Source organism: Mauremys reevesii, linkage group 2, assembly GCF_016161935.1.
Source record: "Mauremys reevesii isolate NIE-2019 linkage group 2, ASM1616193v1, whole genome shotgun sequence".
Lineage (NCBI taxonomy): Eukaryota > Metazoa > Chordata > Testudines > Geoemydidae > Mauremys > Mauremys reevesii.
This window is the reverse complement of record NC_052624.1, coordinates 182,010,360-182,036,503: the sequence shown is the minus strand read 5'-3', so window position 1 is coordinate 182,036,503 and position 26,144 is coordinate 182,010,360. Positions and strand designations below refer to the sequence as shown.

Here is a 26,144-nt window from a genome sequence, read left to right as displayed (position 1 = left end):
GTGACCACTGTGCCTGCATAAATCATGAACAATTTAGTAATCTGTAGGAAGAAAAAGATGGCAAGGTTTCATAACAAAATCTTGTAGGTAATTTCAGTGTAAACTGTTTGTTTGCCTTTAGCTGAAAAGTACAGCTCTAGATGAGTAAATCAACATACACAAGTGAGGTACAACGTTGTTTGTTCTACTTGCACTTTTATTCTTCTTGTAAATCAGTAATCTAATAAAAGGCAAAAAACTTGGTGCTGAATAGAAAAATAAATCAGTTCTTACAAATGGCACAAAAGTTCTCTTCATTGTTTACCAAAGTGAAAAGCAGTTACTCCATACTTATCACAGTGACTAGTGGAAATCACACTGCAATTTATAGATGGCCAGGTGCAATCGACATACCTAATCTTATCATGCATTTGTTTTATTTGCAGCTGTAACAGTTGGTGTCAGTTAATAGGTTACTAACCATCAAGTAAACTTATTTCCTTTTAGTATTTATTCTGCCTCAGAGCTATAGAAATTATTTACAAATGGTCCTGACTTGTGTATTAGCTGCTAAATTTGAATTTCATTGTTTCAGATTTTTCATTATTTAGTGCACTCGATTTAGAATGAAAATGGTTAATGAGGAATCCATTATGGCAATCAAAAGTAGGTTTTGCTAAACATGTTCCATTTCATATATTTTCTCTGGATCTAACGTCTGGAATTTTCAAAAATACAACATTTACTTTCTGGGCTTTTAATGTTGTAAAGAGGGGATCAAGAAAGCTGGTGAGTGTAGAAAAGAATGAGCTATTGCTAAGTAGGGCCCAGTTCTGCCAGGTGCAGAGTGCCTCAACTCCTGGTTGTTGAAGATACTCCTTTTGAGAGGAGCTTAGCACCAAAACCAATTGGGCTCTTAGTTTCCTAAATACAATCGTAGTCTGTATGAACTTGATTTTAAATCGGGGTAGGCAACCTATGGCACGGGTGCCGAAGGCGGCACATGAGCTGATTTTCAGTGGCACTCACACTGCCCGGGTCCTGGCCACCAGTCCAGGGGGCTCTGCATTTTAATTTAATTTTAAATGAAGCTTCTTAAACATTTTTAAAACCTTACTTACTTTACATACAACAATAGTTTAGTTATATATTATAGACTTATAGAAAGAGACCTTCTAAAAACGTTAAAATGTATTACTGGCACGTGAAACCTTAAATTAGAGTGAATAAATGAAGACTCGGCACACCACTTCTGAAAGGTTGCCGACCCCTGTTTTAAATAATATCCTGAAAACTAAGGATCAAATTCTGTCCTTAGATTCAGGCATATTGCCAGGGCCCCCCAGAGGATTCAGGGGGCTTGGGGCAAAGCAATTTCAGAGGCCCCTTCCATAAAAAAAAGTTGCAATACTATAGAATACTATATTCTCATGGTGGCCCCTGCAGGGCCCGAGACAAATTGCCCCATTTGCGCGCCCCCCCCCCCCCGGCAGCCCTGGGAAAAATAAACATTTAAAAACCTTCCGCATCTCGGCACAAACCCAGTTTTGAGAAAACTTATTTTCAAGTCACCTTTACAAGGTATCACAGGTTCTCAGTATCAGCCAGTGCTAAAAGGCACTAAAGCTCATTAAAAGGGTTGGACAAATATTTTCTGTCAAAACTTTTTTTTTGAATAAAAAACTAGGGGTTTTTAAAAAGCAGAAAAAAATCACGGCCAATGTCTGCTTTCCTTCAAAATTTGTTGTGTTTTTTTTTAATTGAAAAGCTGAAATAAGTCTGCCAAAACCTGAACATGGTTTAGGGTTTCAGAAGTGTGTGGCCAAATATTTGCTGCTTGCAGTATTTGTGTAAAGAAACAAAAAAATTCTGCTTACAAAAATCCAAAACTTCTGAACCACCTCAGCTTGTGACCAAACGCCTGAGCCCATCCAGTCAGAGATTTTTCCAGGTTTCTGATACTCTGCTGGCTTCCTTGATTCATATCTGTCTCCATCACTTTGGGTTCATTTAGCTTAGAACATAAGAATGGCCATACTGGGTCAGACCAAAGGTCCATCCAGCCCAGTATCCTGTCTACCGACAGTGTCCAATGCCAAGTGCCCCAGAGGGAGTGAACCTAACAGGTAATGATCAAGTGATCTCTCTCCTGCCATCCAGCTCCACCCTCTGACAAACAGAGGTTAGGGACACCATTCCTTACCCATCCTGGATAATAGCCATTAAAGGACTTAACCTCCATGAATGTATCTGTTTCCTAGAGACTGTCTCCACGGGGTGCCTCACAAACTGGAGACGGTTACTGTAGGTTTGTCTTTAGTATAGACTATATACATACTCCACGAACTGAGCAGTTGAGCTTGTTCCAGAATCTGAGATGAGCCTATGTTGTGAAAACTGAAATGCTCAAAATAGCACATGAATGTGAATGGACACAGGGTGCTAAAATTAAGTTAACCCAGGGGTTCTCAAACTGGGGGTTGGGACCCCTCAGGGGGTCATGAGGTTATTACTGGGGGTCACAAGCTGTCAGCCTCTACCTCAAACCCTGCTTTGCCTCCAGCATTTATAATAGTGTTAAATATATAAAAAAGTGTTTTTATTTATAAGGGGGGGTGTCACACTCAGAGGTTTGTTCACCAGTACAAAACTTTGAGAACCACTGAATTAACCCCTCTGGAGCCTCGGGGAATGCAGGGGATGGGGGTCTCCCATGGTAGGGTTGGGAAGGAGGTAGGTGGTGTAGGATATTGCTCTTCTCATGTGATCCCTCCCCCACGGAAAAGATAACAGCTTGGCTCTTTGTGTTAAATAGCTGTAGGCAAGCCTCAAACTGCTGAATGAGCTTTAGGGTAGGGAAGGCTGTGCCTCCCCAAACAGCCTGGCCCTGCCCCCTATCTGACCCCCATCTACTTCCTGCCCCCCTCAGAATCCCCAACCCATTCTGCTCCTTGTCCCCTCACTGCCCCCCCGACACACCCTCCCCAACTCACTCCGGGACCCCACCCCCACCAGTTCCCTGTCCCCTGACTGCCCTGACCCCTATCCACCCCCACCAAGTCCTGACAGACCTCTGGAATGCCCACGATCCAGCCCCCAGAACCTCTGCCTCCTCCCTGTCCCCCGACTGTCCCTGGGACTCCCTGCCCCTTATCCAATCCCCCCAGCCCTGGTGCCCTGCCATGCTGCTTATCCCCGTCTTCCCCCTCTCCTGGAGCCTCAGCGCGCCGCATCCAGGAGCGGCCCTCGACAGCACTACAGCGGCCTGGCTCTAGCGGGGCCTAAGTTCCCGCCTGTCAGCCTGGAGCTCACAGCCCCGTCCCCTTACCACGCAGCTCCAAGTGGGAGGAGCTCAGGCCCTGCCCCCTTACCAGGCCCTGCTTGAGCCACGCCGCTTTAGCTCTGTCCAGGGCTGCTCCTGGGTTACCCCCACCTCTCCCCTCTCTCAGAGCCTCAGCGCGCTGCGTCCAGGATCTGCCCTGGCCCATGGACAGCGCTGCAGCAGCGTGGCTCCAACGGGACCGGAACTCGCAGCCCCGTCCCCTTACTATGCGGCTCTAAGCAGGGCAGAGCTCAGGCCCCACCCGAGCCAGGCCGCTTTAGTTCTGTCCAGGGCCGCTCCTGGACGTGGCGCGCTGAGGCGCCGGGGGATGGGGGAAGGCGGAGGCGGGGCCAGAGAATTCTTGTGGGGGCCCCTGTGGGGCCCAGGGCCTGGGGCAAATTGCCCCCCTCCCCCCCCCCCCCCGCCTCCGGGCGGCCCTGCATATTTCAGACAATGGGATCTGTACACATATCAAGGAAAGAATTTGCAGTAAAGGTTTGTTTTTATGGAAACATTTATGGTTGTCGTTACAGGCATTTGTTTTCTGCCCAGGAGTCTATGGCAGCAGCTAGGAGATTTGCATTTTCCCTATTTCCATCATGAGTAGAATCACTTACAAAACCCTGACCAACCTCCAAAGCTTTCTGGTATTCTTTCACTGTAATATTAAGCAGCTACTTGAAGATAAACAAAATGTACTCATTAGGAGTGAGTAGTCTGCAGTTTCTAAAAGTGAGCAATAGATTCTCAGTTATTCCAAACTTTTGTTTCCATTTACATACAGTCTACCATATTCTCTGCTCTTAAGTTTGTACGATTGTATTCAATTTTATCTATTATCTGCATATACTCTATTAAAATGCATATTACTTTTAGATAATTTGTTCCTAGTTTTGGCCATCAAAACTTCAATAATAAATAAGACAGTGCAGTGGGGTGTAATTATAGAATGGACTAGTAAGGCATTCTCCTAAGTCATGAGGTTTCAGGTTGAGTGTTTTTAACCAACAGAGACATGAAGAAAAGTGCTGTAACCTCATAGGCCCCCCATCCTGATCAGACGTTAGAAATGCCTCACCTGGAGTGTTGTCTTGTAGAAATTCTCTTCTGTACCAACATATTTATGAACCATTAAACATGTGAGTTTTTGAATAATTTGTAGTGAAGAATTTACTCTCTGCTGACAGAATGCCCATGAGCAGATTGTAATTCCCTCTAATTCCTCAGGTTTTTAATGCAATGTTTTGTTCTGTTAGTTAATACTAACAATTTACTTAATACTGTACAGGACATTCAAAATTATGTCTAGTTCTATGATTATTTTTATTTGCTAAAATCCTAAAAGTACAAAAATGTACACATTCCAATAAACTAACATTATTCACAAAATTATAACCTGTCCTTCCTCTGCAACTGATTCAGAATGCTCTGGCTGTCCAGTTCTGGCTCCCTCCTACTCCTGCTTCTCCAGTTCTGATAGGAGGATGGTGCTTGTAGTGGGCCTCAGAATATCTGTTCATGGTCTCAACATTGTTGGTGGGATGGTGCTGCTGCCTTTGGGTCTTGAAATGTCTGCTCCCACTATCCCTGCTGTGCAGTGGAGAGGATGCTAGCTGATCAGTGAGGTAGAGGATATATTATTAGACAATGAAAACAGCTTATTAGCAGTTTTGACACTTCCACATTAAAAGGGACTTTTTGGTGGGAGGTGAAACCACATTGCTAACTTCCTTGTCCCACTGTCTTTCATGTAGTATGCTATCTTCACTGTTATTGGTGATTTCAAACAATGGCAGTTTCCATTGTCAGCTGCTAGCTCTCCTACATGTTTGAATCATACATGCAGTTGACCAGAAGTCGTATTTATGGGCAGACAACACTGAAAACTGACTAATCTAGATCTTGCTGCCACAGCTTGATCTTGCTATAGCTGCCAAGCTAGAACTAGCCCTGTTCTGTGGCTGCTTGTGCTCCCATAGCTTGATCTTCCAATGATTGAATCTTTTTAAAGAACAGAACGAGGACTAACAAATCTTGAATAGATGAACAAATGCATTGCTGGTGTGAATTTTCAGAATAATAGTTTGTGCTAAATTTGGAGGTTCACAAAGATTTTCACAAAGTACCTGGCAGCTATCTGCATACTTCATAAGAACTACTATTGCCCTCAAATAAAAGCAAAGTGAACTCAATGCTTTTATTCTCAAATCACTTTTCATATTAATCATCTCTACTGGGCATATCTTGAATGCCTATGTCTACATTTTCACATTTATTGAATATTTTATATTGTTTTTTTAAATGCTCTTTAATGTTACATTTGATTAGACATTTCATTTCTCAGAATTTAATGTGAAAGGTATTAACGTATGTAAAGATTCCAGTTTTGAAGTATTCTGTGCTGTGTACTCATCAGGTTTAGTTAGCTCCCAATCCCACATGAAGAACTGCACAGCCAGATCATTGCGCACAGACCCCATTGATTTCCTTGGCGTTTAGCAGGAGTTCGGGTCCATATACGTAGTTCTCAATGCAGCACGGAGGACTTATTTAAAGTACGGTAAAATTTACTTTACAAGCTATGATCAACTCCATATTATGGGCCATAGTGTACCTACTTCTAAGTGGGTGAATAGAGTGGGAAGAGGGCATGGGGAGCCCTTTTTCCCAGTGTACCAAAGCCAAAGGCAGCCACAATGCTGCTGGTAGTGAATGCAAGTGAGATCTAGCTAGTGATGCACATACCAACAGAGGTGCAAGAATCAGGCTGGAGATGTGCCTGGGACCTGCTCCCTGTGCGTCATCTAGCCTTGAGGGAAGTACTACTGCAACTTTTTAAAGCGGTAGTGGTTCAGATGACCACTACAATACAAATTTAAAAAAAAAAAAAACTTTAAAGCAATTGCACTGTAGGGCAAGGGACTCTTCTGTGTGCGCATGCACAGTGCTTAACATAGTAGGGCCTTGATACCGGGCTGAGGCGATAATCTACTACCACAATCAGGACTTGAACTGGGCTGGGTCATGCTAGGTCAGTGATGCAGCACTTTTATGAGACTACATCTTTTCCCCCAAAATCTGAGTTTTCATTAAAAAAAAAAGTCTCTAGCCCTTGTTTTTGTGGCGGAAACCTTGAAAATGTATAGTGACTATAAATCAATTTACTGAGGCTTGCTTGAGTCTTCAGAGAGCCTGAAATAATAGCTCTCAGAACCCTGAAATGTACTGTTAATTCAGCTGCCCAGTGATTGTTATTTAAATCTCTCTATTGATAACTATTTCACTGCAGATCAAAGCATGGAAGAGTGGGAGTAACATTATGAAGACCTGTGGAATTTATTGGGAGTGGTAGTCTGTTTTGGAGACTACTGCCACCTTTAAAAAAAAAACCCACAGTTTTGACCTGTGGAACCAAAAGGCAAGAAGGAAAGAAGAGCCCTGAGGCCTAACAAGGGGGACTAGTTGCACGGAAGCTCCCTTCAGTTAGCTCCAATCCTGAGAGGCCAGTGGCTTCAATGACTGCTGTTCCTCTATAAGCTGGAGGCTGCTCACAAACTCAGGCACACATTAGAATTTATACTCAGGCCTGGAGTACAGCTAAAATTTCGATCAAACTAGCTATGTTGCTCAGGGTGTGAAAAAGACACTACTAGCTCTATAGAAGAATTCTTCTGTCAACCTAGCTACCGCCTCTTAGAAGGATGGATTAACAGTGATGGAAAAAATCCTTTTTGTTGCTGTAGTTGGTGTATGCACTATGCCAGCATAGCTGCAGTGTTGTAGCTGTGCCACGGTAGTGTAGATATAATTTACTGAGCCTCTCTTTCACAATAAGGGCTAGAAACTTTGGTTTGTCAATGAAAGCTCAGATTCTGATGCTATTACAGAACTCTGGGAACGAGGACTCTGCACAGGTGCTTATTCTGTCAATGCCTTAATCTAGCCTGCCCAAAAATGTATATTAAAAAAAAAATCTACTGATAAAGAATCAAGCCTGAGGAGTTCAGCGGAGCTTGCATGATCCTATTTTGAACATGTCTATTGTTTGCTGTGAGGAGGCATCTCAAGTGGGCAGACCTTGAGAGAGTACCATCACTTCTTTGCTCCCTCCCACTTTTGAGTTGTGACCATAAGAGAAATAATATACCATTTCAGTTTATATGCCATGAAATTCATGCCTACTCACACTTTTAGTGCTTGACTCTAAGCAATTTGCTGTTGCACCAGATATTTTACAAAACCTACTCAAGCTGCTGCTTTCATGTACTTATGTCCCTAGTGCATTATGAAGGTAACAGCAAATTTCAGTTTTAAGTTTTCACATGCACAAATTTAATAGCTCTAATCACCTATCACAATCATATTTCACCCTGTAAGGGTGTGGACTCACCCCTGCGGCACCTCCTGCTGGTTGTCCATGGGAATTAACTCTTTCAGCATCCTGGAGCGCCCCCTGCAGGCTGGTGAGCCACTTTACCTCTGCCCCCCCCATGTCCCTCCAAGGACCCCAGTGCCCTGTTATCTGGGTTGCTGCGCCCTGGCAGTAACCCCTCAGTCTTAGGGTCTCCCCTCCCTGGGGAACTCCCACTCACTATTCCCAGCTCACCTCAGTATACAGCTACTGTCAGTCATTGTCTAGCCCCCACGCCCTGGGGCAGACTGCAGTATCAGCCTACTCATCACTGGCAAGGTTGGGTTTGGACCTACTGCCTTTGCCTACCCCTGGGCTGCCCTCTGCAAGCCCCAGTACTTATTAGCCCAATGCTAGGCCACAGCCTGGGGCTTTCCAGGCTGGAGCTCCCCAGCTCCTCTGCCTTTCCCCAGCCCTGCTCCATTCAGGTACCCTGTCTCTAGTTCCCTGCAACCAGGCCCATCTCCCTCTACATCCTGGGTCTGTTTGGGGCATGGCCACAGCTGAGGTTGTTTCCCCCACCCCCCAATCAGCCCAGCTTTTCCCCTGACACAGCCCTCTCTAAGGGCTGTTTTAAGCCCTTCCGGGCAGGAGCGGGTGACTACCCCACTACACATCCTTATTACAAAATGTTGGTGTGTGCAGGAATAATTAGAAGTACAAAGTGTAAATTAAATTTTAGGGTGTGTTTTTCCTATCCTGCTCTGAATTTCCTTCCTCTAGCCATGAGCTCCTATAAGCAAATGGCTCAATAGACAGCGTCTAAAAAAGTCCCCATGCTGCAAATATCTGCAATTTAAATAGCTTATTTAAAAAAAAACAAAACCAAAACCTAGTTTTTGGCCTTTCTACTGGCAATCCAAGAAATGGCTGTGTTCTAGTAGAGTAATGGTATTATAGGAGTCTTTGAAATAAAACAGTAGTCCTGCATTATTGATTGTGGTAAATTTTAGTAAGAATGTTGCAGGATACATAATGTGGTTATGGTGTGGAGTTCTTAGACCAAACTCTTCCCAACAAAAATCTCATGTTTGAAACATTTCAGACCACACTGTTCATGACAATATATACCAGTACTCATTGCATGAGCTAGATGCCAATATTTTTCCTTTAATATATCTCAGTGGAGCTTAGAATTGGCAATTTATTTTTTGACATCCATATAGAGTCTCTTTATATCTCACATTTTTATTTGCCAGTATGGAATTCATTGTACAATAAAATACTTATGGATGTAAATTTAGTAATTTTAAACAGTTAGAAATGTCATAGCTAGACCTCAGTATTGTCCAATTCTTTATATTTATTTTCCAGTTTATGGAGGGGATTCAACTTATCCCTTGGGTGAAGTCTAACAAGACAACATTTCTAATGTAGCTACTTCCTCATGCTGTACTTAGGTTTTAGTCCTACAATATATTATACAAAGTGACTTAAATTTCTGTTTGATTCTCTGAGGATATAGTATCTGCCACATGTGAGTCCCTGCACTGATGGAGACTAACTGTCTCCCTTAACAGGATTCTTAATGCCTGTTCCATTCACAATTCAGAATGGAACTATTCCTCTTAAAAAAAAATTAAAAAAATTAAAACACCAACAAACTCAGACAAATCTTATCTGTTCCTGGAAGTCTGAAACCATGTAAGTACCCAAGCCCTAATAGACAATTGAATGCATGTTCCTGCAGACACATGATTATCACAAGTGTGAGTAATCTTAATGTCACTTTGAATTAAGGGCCATTCTGATGAACTATGATGTTGACGTAGAAACTTTTAGGGCTAGATTGTGCACTTGTCTTAGAGGGCTGAGTAGGGGAGTGAGAGTGGAAAGAATGAGGAGGGCCTTATCCTTGATCAGACAAGACAGACCAGATCTTGGGTCTGGAGTTCAGTCCCTGTTTTCCAGGTACTGCTGTCATGAGCAAGTAGGCTGGGAAATGGCAGAGAAGTGTGGGCAGCAGGCAAGGCTGGCCAGTCACAAGGGCAAAGCAAGCAGTGTCTTTTCAAGGGCAGTAACTTACTTTTCCCTCAGAGGAAGCATGTTTGAGACTTAGTACCTCCCAGGCTTCTGCTCCTCCTCCTCCTCAGGGCTGTGTGTAAAGGCAAATCTGGCCTTCAGACAGTGAGCTATAAAATATTGCAGACCTCACGTTCTCCATAGTACTGGTTCTTTGTGTGTGTGTTTTCTCCCACCCAGGATCATTTATTTACTCTTCTGAACTGCCTTCAGGTGTTTAGTGAGAGAAGGTTGGTGAGGTAATCATTTATTGGATCAACTTTGGTTGGTGAAAGAGACAAGCTTTTTAGTTACACAGTTCAGGTCTTTAGCTAACTTGGCATCTAGTTTCTGATATCCTATTTCAGCTTGTCTGCTGGTTTGAAAACTCTGCTCTGTTAAGGAGGCACAGGAGGAGATGTAACCTAAAGCTCATAGTGTGTAAGAGAAGGAACCTTTCCATCAGTGGTTTTTATGTGGTTTGAATGGCTAGTTTGTTGTGTCCCTCAAATGAAACAGTCTCTTCAGAGCTTGGCAGTTGGGTGATTTAATCTCATTTTACCCTTTGTTTATATGTAGCATGTAATGAATATGACTTGGTATTACAAAGCCAGGTATGTGGCAAGTCTGTAGCAACAGCCAGCAATCCTTGATTGGAAATAATCACTCATGTAGGGAGACAGATCCTCCTTTAGTGGAAAGACAAATGGGTGGGGCCAGGGTCAGTGCTGCTCTGACCCCTCGTTTCCTTCTTACCACCCGCAGCTAGGGTCAGAGTGGTCAGTGTAGTTTTACCTCATGCTTGTTTCACAATCTCTCTGATTTCTGTACATTAGTCAGTCAGTATCCTTATGTTTTGTGATGGCTTCCTCCTCACCCCCCCAATGGGATGCCCTCACCCGGTGTTAGCTACCCTACGTGAAGGACAGTGCTTATCCCCAATAGCGACCTCCACACTCAATGTTTGTGCCTCAGGGAGGCACACATTGAGGGAAGGTACTCCCTCTGTACTTTTTTTCGGGAGGTAGGGGAAGGACACAGGTGGCCAGAGATTTGAGGTTGAAGCAGCATCTTCTCAAGCAAGCCATGGTCTAGCTTCAGCACCAGGGACCAATGTAGAGTATTAGACCTCTCAAAGAGCCCTAGTACGGTCTGGGATGCCTCAACAGGGCTTGGTTTTCTTGCCCAAGAGGAAGAGGGATAGTTATCTTTCAGGTCCCCTGAGGAAGGGAACCCACAGAATAAACTAGGGCTGTTTCAGAGCTTGGATAGATTCTTCTCCTTCCAGGGGAAGTACTGACCAGCACAGTGAGTCTTTGGGTACGTAAGCTAGAACTGGGCTGTCAACCCACTCTCCAGTGCTGACGAGGGACCAGGTGGACACTGTACTGTTGATGCCATTACTACCTCAGGGGTATCCGTTGAGTCTGGTACTGCTGACAGATATCAGCACTGTCGGTTTCCACACTGACCACATATCAAGTAGCAGTGGATTTGCTGTGCCTCTCTGCTCCTGACTTGCCACTTATTGAGGAACATTCGACTGCAGTAGTGTTAGCCTCTGTTCTCAGCGATCCCTAGATGGGCAGCAGAAGTGTCATTGTTGCCGTCACCATTGCCCGTGCCACAGCAGACTTTCTGCTCAGCACAGAGAGGGTTGCTAATGCAGATGAGGTCTTCAGTACTGATGCTGCGTACAATGCAGTGTGCATCTTGTGGACCTGGTACCAACTCTTGTTTTGGTACTAGTACCTGTCCTGGGGCTAACTGTGAGTGAGATGCCAGTACTATTATTCTCAGAGCCAACAGCTGTTCCTTTGGTACCGATTGGACCGAAGTGTTGGGTGTTGGTATGATGTGAGGTGCATGGTGGCCCCCCATCAGGAATAGCTCCTCCAGCCCCATGACCCCACTGAGGAGTCTTCATGATCAATTTCTGAGGCAGCTCCGTCTCCTTACCTCTCATGTTTCTGGGGTTGAAGGTCATTGAAATGCAGTGGGAGTCTTTGTCAGTAGCAGGATCGGTACCATTTCCACACCAGAGACAAGGGCTCCTGGCTTGATCCTACTGCCCATCAATGCTATATCTCTACTCACAACAGTCTCCGTGAAATCCCAGGGAGGTCCTTCATTTGGTTAAGTTCTGGTCATCTGCCCACTCTTGGGTAAGATCACCTGGGATAGTTCCCCTGTCGGAGCCACCAATCCTGCAGCCACAGAGAGATGGAGGCTCCTTCTGTGCTGAGCAACCTGAAACCTTAGCCCCTCTGATAACACCATCACAAGACATTCTGCATCTTTTGTCATCCTTGTTGCCAGAGGACACTGAATTACTCAATTAATCATCTCGACTGCTGGAGGATTTCAAATAGTGTCAGGACTGCCTAAGACAGATAGTGTCAGTGTTGGGTATTCAGGCAGAGTTTGTTCAAAATACTCATAAGTTAATGGATATGCTCCAGACCTTAGCTCCTGGAGAGTTGCTCTCCCTATAAATGAAGGGGTATTAGAGCCTGCTAAGTCCCTATGAAATACCCAGTCTATGTTAATGCCCATAGCAAAACATGCTGACCATATACTATATGCTCATGAAAGGTTTCAAATGTTTCTTCTCACATCAATCTCCTAATTCCCTGGTTGCAACAGAGGCAAATAAGAGCGGCAGGGAAGATATAAATCTGCACCTAAAGACAGGCAAAAAGGTTGGATGAGATAGGAAGAAAAGTCTCGTCAACCTCTTTCTTGCAGATGTGTATTGCCAACCAGCAAATGCTACTGTCTAACATGACTGAACTGGGACGCTCTGTCCAAATTTGTGGCTCAGCTACCAGAATCCTTCAGGTAGGAGTAAAAGTCTTTTGTTGCAGAGGGCCGCTTAGTGGCCAAGACATCATTGCAGTCAGCTCTGGTTAATTGGATGCCTCATCCAGGCTCATGGCCCTAACCATTACGATGAGAAGGATCTCATCATTACAAACCTCTGGCATAGATCCAGCCAAGTGTAGAAGACTTGCTGCTCGATAATAGTCTCTTGTTCTTTGAGAAAACTGACACTGCAGTCTCTTAATGACTCCCAAGCCTCTTTGCGCTCCTTGGCCACAAGGAGATGTCACTTTGGGAGCCATCAGCAGCCAATGGTGCTTTCAGAGATATTTCCATCAGTTCTCCTACCCCTTGAGACAGAAATATTTCCCCAGAAGGGGGCATAAGTGTTTCCAGACATGCACAGAGACCCTTTGTGCACTCACACAATGGCTGTCCCAAAGAGGTTTCAAAGTGTTGGTGGAGCAGAGGGAACAAAAACACTGGAGGAGAAATCTGGCCAACCCCAGGGTGAAATGAATGGCAAAATTCCCACTGAGTTCAGTAGGGCGTGGGACTCACGTCATGTGTTTCAGCACAGAATTAGATTTGAGAGGTGGTCAAAAATGCCAATTTGTTTCCCTCAAAGCTGTTTTGGCTGGGGAAAAGAAAGTTATAACAATTTTCACCAGTCTATAAATCTAAAATTAATTTGCAAGGCCTATATATCCACACACATAAAAAACATAGTAAGATATTGAAGGTTAAGGACTAGATCAGGGTTTCTCAAACTGGGGTTGCCGCTTGTGTAGGGAAAGCCGCTGGCGGGCCAGGCCGGTGTGTTTACCTGCCCCGTCCGCAGGTCCAGTCGATCGCGGCTCCCACTGGCCGCGGATCACTGCTCCGGGCCAATGGGAGCTGCAGGAAGCAGCGGCCAGTATGTCCCTCGGCCCACGCTGCTTCCAGCAGCTCCCATTGGCCAGGAGCAGCGATCCGCGGCCAGTGGGAGCCGTGATCGGCTGGACCTGCAGACGGGGCAGGTAAACACACTGGCCTGGCCCGCTAGGGGCTTTTCCTACACAAGCAGCGACCCTAGTTTGAGAAACCCTGGTGTAGACACTGCAGTAAGTCGACCTAAGGTATGTCGACTCCAGCTATGTTGTTATTGCACAACTCCAGCTATATCTTAGGCCCTGTAGCCTAGACCTGACTCTTCAACACACAATTCAAAAAAACAGTGAAAATGGTTCACTTAGCAGAAACATAGGCACAGATTATGGTATTCACTTGCATGAGTAGTACCTTACTCCAAAAGTAGCTCTATTAGCTTCATGGTGTAGTGTCAAAATTCTTCTCAAACAACGTTTATAGCCATTTGAAAGGCTTGTTTTGTTGTTTAATTTTTTTTTTGTTTAAAAACTCAGACTCTGACTCATAGACTTTAAGGTCAGAAGGGACCATTATGATAATCTAATCTGACCTCCTGCACAACGCAGGCCTCAGAATCTCACCCACCCACTCCTGTAACAAACCCCTAACTCATGTCTTTATTGAAGTCCTCAAATCATGATTTAAAGACCTCAAGGTGCAGAAAATCCTCCAGCAAGTGATCCATGCCTCACGCTGCAGAGGAAGGTGAAAAACCTCCAGGGCCTCTGCTAATCTGCCCTGGAGGAAAATTCCTTCCCGACCCAAAATATGGCAATCAGTTAAACCCTGAGCATGTGGGCAAGACTCATCAGCCAGCACCCAGGAAAGAATTCTCTGTAGTAACTCAAATCCCACCCCATCTAACATCCCATCACAGACCGCTGGGCATACCTGGTGATAATCAAAGATGAATTAATTGCCAAAATTAGGCTATCCCATCATACCATCCCCTCTATAAACTTATCAAGCTCAGTCTTGAAGCCAGATATGTCTTTTGTCCTCACTACTCCTCTTGGAAGGCTGTTCCAGAACTTCACTCCTCTGATGGTTAGAAACCTTCATCTAATTTCAAGTCTAAACTTCCTAGTGTCCAGTTTATATCCATTTGTTCTTGTGTCCACATTGGTACTAAGCTTAAATAATTCCGCTACCTCCCTGATATTTAGCCCTCTGATATATTTATAAAGAGCAATCATATCTCCCCTCAGCCTTCTTTTGGTTAGGCTAAACAAGCCAAGCTCTTTGAATCTCCTTTCATAAGACAGGTTTTCCATTCCTCGGATCATTCTGGTAGCCCTTCTCTGTACCTGTCCAGTTTGAATTCATCCTTCTTAAACATGGGAGACCAGAACTGCACACAATATTCCAGATGAGGTCTTACAAGTGCCTTGTATAATGGTACTAACACCTCCTTTTCTTTACTGGAAATACCTCGCCGGATGCATCCCAAGACCGCATTAGCTTTTTTAACAGCCATATCACATTGGCAGCTCATAGTCATCCTGTGATCAACCAATACGCCGAGGTCCTTCTCCTCCTCTGTTACTTCCAACTGCTGTGTCCCCAATTTATAACCAAAATTCTTGTTATTAATTCCTAAATTAAACCTTGCACTTTTCACTATTAAATTTCATCCTATTACTATTACTCCAGTTTACAAGGTCATCCAGAGCTTCCTGTATGATATCCCGGTCCTTCTCTGTATTAGCAATACCTCCCAGTTTTGTGTCATCCACAAATTTTATTAGCATATTCCCACTTTTTGTGCCAAGGTCAGTAATAAAAAGATTAAATAAGATTGGTCCCAAAACCGATCCCTGAGGGACTCCACTAGTAACCTCCTTCCAGCCTGACAGTTCACCTTTCAGTATGACCTGTTGTAGTCTCCCCTTTAACCAGTTTCTTATCTACCTTTCAGTTTTCATATTGATCCCCATCTTTTCCAATTTAGCTAATAATTCCCCATGTGGAACCATATCAAATGCCTTACTGAAACCGAGGTGAATTAGATCCACTGCATTTCCTTTGTCTAAAAAATCTGTTACCTTCTTTGAGAAGGTGATCAGGTTGGTTTGGCACGATCTACCTTTTTTAAAACTATGTTGTATTTTGTCCCAATTACCATTGACCTCAATGTCCTTAACTACTTTCTCCGTCAAAATTTTTTCCAAGACCTTACATACTACAGATGTCAAACTAACAGGCCTGTAGTTACTCGGATCACATTTTTGTCCTTTCTTAAAAATAGGAACTATGTTAGCAATTCTCCAGTCGTACGGTACAACCCCTGAGTTTACTGATTCATTAAAAATTCTTGCTAATGGGCTTGCAATTTCATGTGCCAGTTCCTTTATTATTCTTGGATGAAGATTATCTGGGCCCACTGATTTAGTTCCATTAAGCTGTTCGAGTTTGGCTTCTACCTCGGATGTGGTAATATCTACCTCCATATCCTCATTCCCATTTGTCATCCTACCATGATCCCTAAGCTCCTCATTAAAGACTGAGGCAAAGTATTTGTTTAGATATTGGGCCATGCCTAGATTATCCTTAACCTCCACTCCATCCTCAGTGTTTAGCAGTCCCACTTCTTCTTTCTTTGTTTTCTTCTTATTTATATGGCTATATAACCTTTTACTATTGGTTTTAATTCCCTTTGCAAAGGCCAAAATCCATGTAGCGTTGGACCTTCTCACTTTGTCCCTACATGTTCTGACCTCAATAAGGTAGCTTTCCTTGCTGATCCCTCCCATCTTCCACTTCTCGTAGGCTTTCTGCTTTTTCTTAATTACCTCTCTGAGATGCTTGCTCATCCAGCTTGGTCTACAACTCCTACCTATGAAGGGCCAGATTTGAATACCCTTATTCACGTTGGCTAGTATTCAAGGTGTGATGCTCAGCATGAGTAAAAGTGTCAGAATCTGGCCCCATGTCATACATAAAGCAGTAACACTATAATAGGACCTGATCCTGCAATTCTTAAGAATCCTATGTGATCCTAAGAATGCCTTAGTGCCAACTGGCAAAGGGGTCACTCTTCTGTAACAGCAACTCCTTACACAATGCTTTCATAGTATTTACTCAGAAAGAGTCCTGCAAAGTATCTAATGGATCCTCCTAATGGTTGTGTGATGTAGGTATGGGGGATATAAAGATGTAGGTATGTACTGGAAATATTTTTAGAATCTGTATCTCAGGCAGGGTTGACAAGTAGCCTTTGCCAGACAAAGTGATGGAATCACCTATCTGCCTAAGTCTGTGACTGGAAATGCTTTATGTTGGCTTTACAATGCTGCAAGTGCCATTTTCATATAAAGTCAATGGGAAAAACAGGTTGATTGTGTGTGTGTGTGGGGGGGGAATGTGAACTCAACTGGGGAGAGCACAGAGTCCGAATCCCAGGGAGTCAACCTGACTCTGGGGGGGTGGGGAGGAAGAGACCTTTAGGGTGTAAGAACCAAGGCTCCAGACCCCTCTTTTATCCTGTGCTTGAGGGGGTAACTGGGCAGTGCAGGTACATCCATGTAAACAGGATCTCAACCTAGCTGGGTTGAAACACTCCAGAAAAGGCTTAGGTGAGGTAAGACTATGTTAGACAAGGATTGTATCCTATTCAGTTTTAGTCTCTAGAAAACATATACTTTTATGTGTAACCTGTTATTACCCTTGTTCACTTCCATAATTTTGTTTTCACTATAAAATAGATTAGAGTTGTGTTGTTACATTGGAGTGGACACTCGGCTGAATCAAACAAGCAGCTGTATTTATGCTAGACTAGAAAACCTGGTAATTACTGAGAGTGTCCAGTGACAGGGGCTGGATGCTATAGGGGAATGCTCTTCAAGGATGGTCATAGATTGGGACACACCTCCTATTAACCTGCAAAGCAAAGTAGGATTGGTACAGTCGTTGAAAGACTGGTGATGTACAGGTGCTGACACCCAGCTCCCACAAAACAGATTCCCTCCTGCTGAAGGCAGGAGAGGGTGGGTAACATGGGGACTCTCAGTCCTGGGAACCCTGAGAAAGTGTCTTACTGATATAGGTATACTCACTTCAAAGGGCTACTCATGTAAGGGTGACATGATCAGGCCCAGATCAACTGGTGTTAAGTTAGAGTAACTGAGTTGTACAATGCTAATTTACACCAGCTGAAGATCTAGCCAATATATTGTAGCATACTTTCAGGAACATCTATTTTAAAACATTGCATAAATGTCTGGATTAGTAATGAAATATTTTCGATCTCAGCAAAAGCAGAATGGTATGTTTCTTCCCATTCATCATTTTTAAATGAATCAACATAGAAATCCAGAGTGACTGAGGAAAACCCCTACTACAAGTCATGAGTCCATGACCACCCAGTAATGAAAGCAGGCGGAAAAAAAATACACACACCAAAAAACCCCAGTCCAGGTTGTTTGCAGATTTAAATTATATTCAGCACTTTTACTCATGGTTGTTTCAGCTTTCTGGTTCCATATTTCTATTTTTATTTTTAGTTGGGTGGATTTAAAGTGTCTAATGGAAGCTTAGTTTAAACTGGCTCCATAGTGAGTGAGACAGTTTTAAATGTGTGTGTGATGTGTGCACAAGAGAGAGATGCATGCGCACAGTGACTTTAGGGGCCCCTCAATGGATGCTAGGGGATCTGGGCAGGGTGTGGATTTTTTTAATTGGAGAATTAGGGCCCTGTAGGAGTTGGATTTGGGGGACTAGCTCAGTTTTCATGGATGGCCTTTTACCGTGCAGAAAGACTAATTTGCTACGGCTGTTTTTGGCTCCTAGTGTCCTGCACCTCCAACTACAGCTCAGATATAATGGATGGTGTTAGCTGAATTGGACCACTTCTGGGTTCCCTGATGGAGTTAGAGTAGCAAGGGGATCTATTGTAACTTCCCCTGGCAGCATAAGATAGAGAGTTTATACCACCAGGGGTTCAGGTATCTTAGGGCTTGGCTCTCCCATGCAGTCCCTTCCCACCCTCAGCACATTTCAGTTGTACCCCCCTCCTCCTACTTACATTAGAAGTTGTGGGGGCACAGTGGTATAGGCAGTGGCTACACCATCTCTGCCAGGTTTGCAGTGGTAGAGATTCCCCCTACACAAGGGGAATTTTTCCAGTTGGAATCTCCAAAGTTCCCTTAGTGCCACATAAAATCAAAAGTAAAATAAAGGGCTGGGTATTAATTGTAATTACTTGGTAGGGCTCTCAGTCTCCTGCTGCATCTGAGTCACCTCCTGTTGGGCGGTTGCTTGGACCCGGGTAGCCTCCGGCTGGGCTGCGGTGGCTTGTATTAGGGCCTTGACCACGTTGTCCATCTTAAGGACAGGAGGGTTTTTCCTAACCCTGGTTTAAGTCCCCAGCACGCAAATCCCACTCCTCTGACACCACATGTGGCAAAGTGCTGGCACTATTACGCTAGGTCTCACACTTTCTCTTCTTTGCGGGGGGGTCAGGGTGCCATTTCTTGCCCCTGAATTGGAATATTAATTGCCCCATTAGGAGGGGAGTGGAGAGGGAGGGACCTGGGCCCACCCTCTACTCCAGGTCCCAGCCCAGAGGCCTGAGGATAGTGGTGAATCACTTGAACTGGCGGTTCCTTCCCCTGGGCTACTTCCCTCTCCTGCCCTTCAGCTTGTGGGGGGGGGCTTCCTGCCCTCCCTCTGCATAAGCCAGGTGCCCCTTACCTAGGGTCTTGGACTTCTTAGCCCACTGCAGCACTTCTCCAAACTTTCCTCTGCTTCTCTTCAAACTGTTCTCTGCTCCAACACCAATCTTCTCTGCTTCAACTCCTTCAAACTGTTCTCTGCTCCAACACCAATCTTCTCTGCTCCAACACCTTCAAACTGTTCTCTGCTCCAATACCAATCCTCTCTGCTCCAACTCCCACACTGTCTGATTGAAGCAGGGGTTTTTATCATGTGACTGACTGCAGGTGCTCTAATTGGCTTCAGGTGCTCTAATTAATCTATAGCAAACTTTCTTCCCTTTACAGGGAATAAGGCTCCCTTCTAATACTCTCCTGCTGCCCTCTGGCCATGCTGTATCACAAATAATATATAAGATTATCCACTGGGACCTCTATTTGTCTGCCTTTGTTTATGCTTTGGATAATACAGTATTCACATTTGTTGAGAAGGACAGCACTGGTGGAAGGGATAATGAGAAAACAATTTGCGGTAGCTATAAAAAGGGGAAAAACAAGGTATATTGTACATGGGAAAACCTGTGGAAGAAACGCTATATAAGGACAAAACTGGGTGAGGAGACTAGAGCTGGGAGGCAAATGACTTTTCCTTTCCATAAGAATGAGATTTTTTTTGAAAAATTTTCCCAACCTCAATTGGGAGGAAGTCAAAATCTCAAATTTTGTGAACTGGAAATCTGAAAAATAAATTTCTGATTGTGCCAAATGAAACATTTCATTTTGATGTCAACCTTCTACATTTTATTTTACTATAAAATTAGCTTAAAACTCTAAACAGGTTGTTTTGACCTAAATAAATGGAACATTTTAGTTTAGAAAATGTCAAAAAGGGACATCCTGACAATTTCAAAACTTAAAAAAAGACTCAAAATGGGAAATGTGTTGAAACAGTTTCTTTCCTACAAAGAGTTTCAGTTTTAATAGGCGTTTTCTGACACAGATTTTCTCCAAATGTGATCATGCTCTTCAGGGTCCAAGACAAACATCAGGGCATATTTGAGTAGAGTGCAAAGTCCACTGCATTTATTGAGGCAGTTTCCCACACCCCACCTTTGGGAAAGGGTTCTATACAACCGTCTTGTTAGGCCTCTCAGGCCTGTCCCAGACAGCACAGACACACTAATAGTCCTTGGGCGCCAGAGGCTGTCCTAGACAGCCCAAAAAACTGTTTTGGGGACTACTACTTTGCTTTACTCAAAAAACAAAACAAAAAACCCCACTCAATAGTCCTGGTGCAGGCCTACCTTTTTCCACAGGGCTCTATCAGTCATCAGTCTCTGAAGGGGTTCTGGGATGGTCTTTTCTTCAAGGAGCAAAGGAGAGAAGGTCTGTTCTCCTCCCTAGTCAGCCAGCTATCGAGCTGCCATCATCCCCTTTTAACTGCCCCTTCGTTACCTGACAGTGAGTGCAGGTGTAGTGGGACAGGGCTGAGTGGGCCCACAGCATCTCATTAACTATTGCTGGTTCAGTGTAGGGTTGGTATACTCCATCACACTGAAAAAATCTTGACAAGTTCTAGAAAATACCAACTATGCTGGCCTCTGCTAATGTGAGTTTAAAGATAAGAAGCTAGTGCTCTAATACAGCCACATCTGTAGCAACTGAATAAACAAACAAAAGTGCATAGAACATCTATATAAACCCGTCTTAATAATTTACAGAGACACTCTGAAACCTTTTATTTTGCACTGTTTTTTTGTATAACTCCAAATTGTATACTTCTGTTGTTGTGTATACTTTGTCCTGTTTTCCCCACAACTGTGAAGAAATCATTGTACACCTTTAAAATAATAGCAGATGAATACATGCCAAGTTACAATGAAATTATATGTTCGTAGGGGAGAAGGGGAAGTGGGGACAACATTAAAAAGAGTTGCAAAGTGTTCTGAGTTCATCATTTCACATAAAATATAAGTCTTTTTGGTTATACCTTAAAAACAAGTTGTAGTACTGCATCCTGTCAGCAGCACTAGAGTTAAGTGCCTGTCAGGGCTTTCCCTTTAATATCATTGGATCACATTTTCAGTATACTACATCAGCTGTTTCAAATTGTGTTGGCCTAAAACTTAGCATACAAGTTTTTGAGCCTGGATGCAGTTTTCTGTTTAAAAAATTGATTTGTCTTGTTCACTGACTTGCCGAATGGCCAAAAAATGTGCAACTTTCAATATTCCAGTGACTGTTTCCAAACTGTAGATCAATAATGTCCTAGTTTAAATATATAATAAAAATTTTGGCCAGGAACTAGTCAATACAGTAGAATCTCAGAGTTATGAACACCCAAGTTACAAATTGACTGGCCAACAATACACCTCATTTGGAACCACAAGTACGCAGCAAAGACAAAAAATAAAAAAGGCAGATACAGTACTGTGTTAAACATAAACTACTAAAAAATAAAGGAAACGTGTAAAAAAAAAAGTGACAAGATAAGGCAACATTCTATGCTTGTTTCATTTAAATTAAGATTGGTAAAAGTAGCATTTTTCTTCTGCATAGTAAAGTTTCAAAGCTGTATAAAATCAATGTTCATTTGTAAACTTTTGAAAGAACAACCATAACATTTTGTTCAGAGTTATGAACAACTTCCATGCCTGAAGTGTTTGGAAATCTGAGGGTCTGCTGTACTTTGAACGAAGCACCTTCTGCAAAAATATTTTAAGGCAACCAAAGATGATATTTTTTAACATACCTGATTAAGGAACTGTGTACACATTGTTGGAAAATTCATTATCCTTCAGCAATATTGATAACTAAATTGAAAGCAGGACTGTTTGAAAGGTCCATATAAGCCAACATAGGTTTCAGAAAGGTTCCTGAATCTGGGTCGATGGGATTTGCACAGTCCTGCATTTCACACTCAGCTCACTTTCAGTGACGCCCACTCATTGTGCTATGGCCCACTAACTTCTTTCACCATTCCACCAGCATGGTCTTCAAGAATAATCCTCAATCCCTATTTGGGGAATAGGGTGCATCTATCTATCTATCGTTTCACTGAAATAAAGCAGCAGGATTGGGGAAACGCTTCAGAGCAAAGGCGCCAACTCCAAAGGTGATTTGGGACTGGAGCACCCATGGAAAAAAAATAGTGGATGCTTTGCACTCACCAGCAAAAGTTGTTTGGTGGCTGGGGGAGGTGCTTTGGGGAGGGCAGAGAGCAGCGAGCGGGCGGTGCCTTGGGGGGCGGGGTTGGAGCGGGGCAGGAAGAGACAGAGCAAGGGCAGGGCCTCGGTGGAGGGGGCAGAGTGGGGGCAGGGCCTTAGCAGAAGGAGCAGAGTGGGAGCGAAGTCTTGGGGTGGACTATCCCCGGGAAAAAAGAAAACTCAGTGCCTATGCTTCAGAGTGTTCCTTAGCTAGTGTATGCTATATCTGAACCCAGCTCAGTAGAGCTGGTGGCTGCAGCAGAAGAGAGAAATGCTTCCCTTTTCCCGACCTAATGGTGGCAGGGCCAAGAGAGGGCAAAAGGGAGCCACTTCAGCCCTAGGAGAAGCCCAACGGAAGAGGGATCCCCTGAGCAAATATAAGAGGAGGGTTTCTCAGGGCAAGGAACAAATAGTGTCTGAGGCCGCCAGGCAAACGTGCTTAAAATTTCTGGTGTATGCTTCTGAGAAGGGCCTGTGTAGATGCCAATTCCTGGGACCAAGATACATTTGACAGAGTGTACTAGTAATCCAACAGTTCCACAAACTGGTATCCTTTGGCCTGCTAAACCCAGGGTTGTTCGTTCAATCCTTGAGGAGGCCATTTAGGGATCTGGGGCAAAAATCTGTCTGGCAATTGGTCCTGCTTTGAGCAGGGGGTTGGACTAGATGACCTCCTGAGGTCCCTTCCAACCCTATGGTTCTAACTTGCTTCTGTTTGCTTTATGCTTCTCCATAGTGTGTGTTAGGGGGTCTCACAACAGTAAATGAAAAGGCAGTGTTAAATACCATATGTGGCATTACTGAGACACAGCAAAAACTAGTTCAGGATAGCCCTGCCAAGGGGAAAGGGTGGAGGCACAAGAAGCTTCCCCACTTTTCTGCCACATGTATAGGGGCTGGCTACTATTGGAGTTCTTGTATTTTCCTAAGTACAGAACTGTTCTTTCTTAGTGCCCTCTGGGACATTAATCACCCTAAAATGGTTAGGGAGGAAGTAGGCTGATGGCCCCGTTTCCCCTTCACTATCTGGTCATGCATGTGGACACATGCCTCACCCCCCAAAGCAGAGTAGCAGTGGATGTCTGCCCTATGTGCATCAGGAAGATCTGGGTATCATGCCTTCCATTCCGCTCCCAACACAAAACTGTGGCTTAGAAGTCACAACAAAGCTTTTAACAGTGTTGTTTTAATACAGTTTATTCAGTTTCTGGTGCAAATTGTTATAGTATAATTCCATATTGCTTCCACTAAAATACTGAACTAATTCAGTATGATGATAGTTGTTACTGTTAATACCAACCTAGTGTATAGCATCATGTCCAGTATCAGAGGGGTAGCCGTGTTAGTCTGGATCTGTAAAAGCAGCAAAGAGTCCTGTGGCACCTTATAGACCAGGGGTGGGCAAACTTTTTGGCCCAAGGGCCACATTGGGGTTGCAAAACAGTATGGAGGGCCAGGTAGGGAAGACTGTGCCCCCTCCCAAACAGCCTGCCCCCCACCCCTTATCCACCCCCTCCCACTTCCTGCCCCCTGACTGCCCCCCTAAGAACCTCCAAACCCATCCAACCCCTCTGCTCCTTGTCCCCAACCGACCCTCCATCCACCCACCCCTGACCACCCCCTTCCAGGACCCCCTGCCCCTGACCGCCCCCTTCCAGGACCCTACCCCTTATCCATCTTCCCCCCCCCCAGCCCCGTTCGGAATGTGGCCCCGCAAACATGGGCGGAGGACTCAACAGGAGCAGGGGCAGCCGCACAGCCAGAGAGAAGCGGCGGTTTCCCCTTCAAAGGGCTGCTTCTCTCTGGCCGGCTGCGTGGCCTCCCAGTGCTCCCCCTGAGTCCTCCGCCTGCGTTCCCTGCGCTCCCGCCATCTGCACCGCCCGCCTGCATATGATTTCAGTGCAGCCAGTGTTGAGTTGCCCGAGTGCCCGGCCCTGGGTCCCCCTGTTGTTGGGGGGCCTTTGCCAGGGCACCCTGTGTTCACTTGTAAATCTGCCCCTGCACCACGCCGCCCAGCCCCGGAGCCAGCCAGGATGCCGCGCTGCCAGCACAGCAAGCTGAGGCTGCGGGGGAGGAAGGACAGCCGGGGAGGGGCCGGGGCCAGCTGGGAGCTCAGGGGCTGGGCAGGATGGCCCCGCAGGCCAGATGTGGCTCGCGGTCCGTAATTTGCCCACCTCTGCCCTATCCACACCCCCGCCCTCTGACCACCACCCCGAACTCCTCTGCCCTCTATCCAACCCCCCCGTCCCCTGCCCCCTTACCACACTGCCTGGAGCACCGCTGGCTGGCGGCGCTACAGCCACGCAGCCGCCGCCACCGTGCAGCACAGAGACTGGGTCAGGCCGGGCTCCGCAGCTCGCTGCCCCAGGAGCTCACAGCCCCGCCGCCCAGAGCATTGCGCCAGCGGCGGAGCGAGCGAGCTGAGGCTGCGGGGGATGGGGGATAGCAAGGGAGGGGCCAAGGGTGAGCCTCCTGGGTCAGGAGCTCGAGGGCCGGGCAGGACAGTCCCGTGGGCCGGATGTGGCCCACGGGCCGTAGTTTGCCCACCCCTGTTATAGACTAACAGACGTATTGGAGCATGAGCTTTCATGGGTGAAGTGGGTATTCACTCATGAAAGCTCATGCTGCAGTACGTCTGTTAGTCTATAAGGTGCCACAGGACTCTTTGCTGCTAGTGTATAGCAATTGCTTTGCTTAGTTTAGGGCTTGTCTTCATGGCATCACAAAGTGTGCTAGAGAGATGTGATTGGTAAAGTACACTAACGTGCTGTGCTCTAATTTCACTGTATAGGCCCTGTTGGTGTGTTTTAAAAGGTACCCAGTTCACATTAACATAGTCCTGACTAGGTTAGTGTGAAGTAGGTACTTTTTTAGAATGCACCATCAAGTCTACATCAGGTGTTAAGAGTGCAACTTTACAAATCATAGTGTGCTTTGCTGGCACCATGTAGACAAGCCCTCAGTGGTGTTACACCTCACGGTAACACCTTTATAAGTACTTTTCATTGACATAAGTGGCTCACTGAGATGCACAGCATACAGTAGGAACATAGGGGAAAATTTAGCCCTGGCCTAAGTGAGTGTGTTTAGACCATACAATATACATGCCTTTTTGTAGGACTTCACTATGATTTAAGACAGATGAGTTCATTGTGTAATAACCATTTCTAATGGAACTGCCATAGCTACAAGAATAATTTAGAATTATATGTGGCCAAGATTTTCAAAGATGGATGCCTACATTTAGGTTCCTAGAGGAAGAATTTCAAAGGCACAAATAGCGGTTAGGCACTTGACTCCCATTGAGTTTGAATGGAAGTTAGCCACCCAGTTGCCACGCGTACCTTTGAAATTCTCCCTCGGAAGTCCCTCTTTAGGTACCTGAACAAGTGTCCTGATTATCAAAAGCACCCAATAGCTCTGACTGACTTCAATTGGGAGCTGCATAACGATCAGCAGCACCTATGAAAATCAGGTCATTTATTTAGATGCCTAAATGGGGACCTAACTTCAAGCACATATCTTCCCAAATCTTGGCTTATATTTCTAAGGCACTAAACCCCATAGTATATGAGCGCCAGAGACATGCTCATGTTCATATTCAGGCAAGATACTTCCATAGATAAACCTCACCATTTTTGTAGGCACATGACTTACAATTCAGCATTTTTAGTTCATTTCTAACACTGTACTTAGTCAAAGCAACTGTTGTCATTAATAGCTTATCATATTGCTTATTTTGGTGACAGGAGGTTAACTATCCAATAGACATGTTCCATTCTTGTAAGGCATTTTAAAAAAAAATTCAAGACCCTCAAGAAACTGCTGAAAACTATGTAGAT

General features: G+C 44.7%; 1 long non-coding RNA gene across 2 annotated transcripts in view; it reads left to right on the top strand.

The window, feature by feature from the left end:
• The window catches only part of LOC120396779, a 61,660-nt gene that overhangs the window by 11,723 nt on the left and 23,793 nt on the right, over positions 1–26,144 (top strand). Inside the window, exon 5 of one of the 2 annotated variants that reach the window (XR_005593369.1) lies at positions 6,591–6,724. The exons of the other annotated variant lie outside the window; for it this stretch is intronic. This is a non-coding gene — a long non-coding RNA (uncharacterized LOC120396779). Of the gene's footprint in view, positions 1–6,590; positions 6,725–26,144 lie in introns of those variants that run through there. 2 annotated transcript variants of the gene reach the window in all.